Genomic DNA, 2,223 nt, shown 5'->3' with positions numbered 1-2,223 from the left:
GGACAATTTAGCATGGCCCATCCACCCTAACATGTACATCCCTGGGCACTATGGGACAATTTAGCATGGCCAATCCACCCTAACCTGCACATCCCTGGGCACTATGGGACAATTTAGCACGGCCAATCCACCCTAACCTGCACATCCCTGGGCACTATGGGACAATTTATCACGGTGAATCCACCCTAACCTGCACATCCCTGTGCACTATGGGACAATTTAGCATGGCCAATCCACCCTAACCTACACATCCCTGGGGCACTATGGGACAATTTAGCATGGCCAATCTACCCTAACCTGCACATCCCTGGGCACTATGGGACAATTTAGCATGGCCAATCCACCCTAACCTGCACACCTTTGGATTGTAGGAGGAAACCGGAGCACCCGCAGGAAACCCACGCAGACACAAGTGGAGAACGTGCAAATTCCACCCAGTCTCCTGGTGAGCATGATTTTGATTGTCATAAAGCGCTGTGGGTTTTATCAAAACGCCAGAGAGGAATTAAACCAAGCACCGGAAAAGACAACGGCAGATACAGCCCTGCAAAGTCCTCCTCACTCACGTCAGGGGGCTAGTGCCAAAACTAGGAGAGATCAGAGTCTAGATGAGAGTTGTGTTGGCCAGGCCAGGCAGTGTCCGAGGAGCAGGGGAGTCGACGTATCGGGCAAGAGCCCTTCATCGGGAATGAAACGGTCAACTTAAGGTGGGCTTGCTTAAGTTGGATACAAAATTGTCTCGGGGTTAGGAGACAGAGGGTGGTGGTGGAGGGTTGTTTTTCAGACTGGAGGCCTGCGACCAGTGGTGTTTGTCATTTATATAAATGATTTGGTTGAGAATTTAGGGAGCGTGGTTAGTAAGTTTGCAGATGACACCAAACTTGGTGGCACAGTGGACAGTGAAGAAGGTTACCTCACAGTACAACGGGTCCTTGATCAATTGGGAAAATCGACGTTTCGGGCAAAAGCCCTTCGTCAGGAAAGTCAAGCAACAGCCTGACATTGTCATACTCAGGGATCATCTCCCAGACCGTACCGTCACCAGCCCTGGGTGTGTCCTGTCCCACCGGCAGGACCGACCCAGCAGAGATGGTGGGACAGTCATGAGGGAGTCCGCAACATTGACTCTGGACCCCATGCAGTTAAACTTGGGCAAGGAAACCTCCTGCTGATTACCACGCATCGTCCTCCCTCGGCTGATGAATCGACACTCCTCCCTGTTGAACGACACTGGGAGGAAGTAGCGAGGGTGGCAAGGGGGCACAATGTCCTCCTCCATGTGGGGGGGGGGAGTTCAATGTCCACCACCAAGAGTGGCTCAGCAGCAGGACTACCGATCGAGCTGGTCGGGTCCTAAAGGACGTAGCTGCTAGGCTGAGTCTGTGGCAAGTGGGGAGGGAGCCAACAAAGGAGGGAAAAACATATTTGATCTAATCCTTACCAATCTGCCAGCCGCAGATGTATCTGTCCGCAACAGTATCGACCACCGCACTGTCCTTGTGGAGACAAAGTTCTGCCATCATATTGAGAATACCCTCCATCATGCAGTGTGGCACTATCACCGTGCTAAATAGGACAGACTTCGAACAGATCTAGCAGCTCAAGACTGGGCATCCATGAGGCGCTATGGGTCCTATCTCAGATGGCGACAAAACAGACTACAGACAGGAGGTGGAAGACCTGGAAAAATGGTGCACTGGGAACAACCTAGCTCTCAATGCCCCCAAAACCAAGGAACCCATCATTGACGTTCGGCGGGATGTTACTCATGCCCCCCCTACACGTTAACAGCACAGAGGGGGAACGAGTGGAGAGTGTCAAGCTCCTGGGAGTGGTCATCCACAACAAGCTTTCTTGGACTCTTCATGTGGACGCACTGGTCACAAAGGCCCAACAACGTCTCTTCTTCCCTCAGGCAGCTGAGGAAATTTGGCATGACGGTGAATACCCTCGCCAACTTTTATAGGTGCGCCATCGAGAGCGTTCTGTCTGGATGTATCACTACCTGGTATGGCAACTGCACCATTCAAGGTCGGAGACGGTTACAGAGTGTGGTGAACTCGGCCCAGACAATCACAAAGGCCAACCTCCCGTCTACAGAATCCATCTCCCAGGCCCACAGTCAGGGAAAGGCCGTCAGCATTCTCAAAGATCCATCCCACCCTGGCAATGTTTCTCTACAACCTCTACCATCGGGGAGAAGGTACAGAAGCCTGAACACAT

The sequence above is a fragment of the Chiloscyllium punctatum genome, chromosome 50 (assembly GCF_047496795.1).
Source record: "Chiloscyllium punctatum isolate Juve2018m chromosome 50, sChiPun1.3, whole genome shotgun sequence".
In the NCBI taxonomy this organism is placed as follows: domain Eukaryota; kingdom Metazoa; phylum Chordata; class Chondrichthyes; order Orectolobiformes; family Hemiscylliidae; genus Chiloscyllium; species Chiloscyllium punctatum.
Note: the sequence above shows the minus strand (reverse complement) of the source record.